Source organism: Peromyscus maniculatus, chromosome 14 (assembly GCF_049852395.1).
Source record: "Peromyscus maniculatus bairdii isolate BWxNUB_F1_BW_parent chromosome 14, HU_Pman_BW_mat_3.1, whole genome shotgun sequence".
Taxonomy (NCBI): domain Eukaryota; kingdom Metazoa; phylum Chordata; class Mammalia; order Rodentia; family Cricetidae; genus Peromyscus; species Peromyscus maniculatus.
In genome coordinates, this window is record NC_134865.1 from 3,281,452 (window position 1) to 3,282,478 (window position 1,027).

The 1,027-nt window shown below is 38.5% G+C and overlaps 1 pseudogene; it reads left to right on the top strand.

The window, feature by feature from the left end:
- Positions 1–233: 233 nt before the first annotated feature.
- LOC107402280 (large ribosomal subunit protein eL42-like) lies at positions 234–555 on the top strand (annotated as a pseudogene).
- The last annotated feature ends 472 nt before the right edge of the window (positions 556–1,027 follow it).

Sequence of the window (1,027 nt, forward strand, 5' to 3'; positions counted from 1 at the left end):
TGTTAAGAATATTAAACCCATTGCCCACATCTACAACCACCATGTGCCAATCCAGTGGAAAAGTTGCTATGATATCCACAAGGCCGAAAGTTTTTGTTCCCTGATTCTTTACAAATATGGCCTTACCACTATTCTACCATACATCAAATTAGAAATTCTAAGACTATTACTGTCATGTCATATAAGTTTTGTGTTCACTAAATACAAAATGTGTAATAATCACTTCTGCCAACATGCTGAAAGTTCCTAAGACTCACCGGACATTCTGCAAGAGGTGTGGCAAGCACCAACCCCACAAAGTGGCATAGTACAAGAAAGGCCAGGGATCTTTGTCTGCCCAGGGAAAGCAGCGCTATGACAGGAAACAGGGTGGCTATGGTGGGCAGACTAAGCCTATTTTCTGCAAAAAGGCTAGAAATACAAAGAAGATTTTGTTGAGATTCGAGTGTGTTGAGCCCAACTGCAGATCTAAGAGGCTGCTGGCCATTAAGAGATGCAAGAACCTTTGAACTGGGAGGGGAGAAGAAGAGAAAGGGCCAAGTGATCCAGTTCTAAGCTGATCTTGTCATGAAGACTATAAAATCATGAGCTTTTACTCAAAGAAAGTGTAATAATTTTGATATTGGCCCCATTGTTTTTATGCTAGTCTTAAGAAATACTGTGAACAATACGTATTAGTGTTAGGTTTTAGTTGGATTCTTACATCTCAGGGCTGTGGAGAAAGAACAATATTTGTTCTTCCTTTTAGAATTGGAAAATAGAAGTTGAGGGTAGGTAAGCAAATTACCCAAGGTGAACATTGAGAAAGTTGGGTAGTTAGAAGTCAGAAATAATATTTTTCATCATGAATGTTTGCAGTTTCTTTTCATAGGTGACATTGGTTCCTATAAATTAACTGACCTTGTTCTAAGATGACTCCCTTCCAGGGGCTCCATGTGTGGCTAAACCAATCATGAACAGCATTTATTACACATAAATCAACTCTGAACTTTGTGTCATTTGTCAAATCAACCAAAGTAATCAAAAA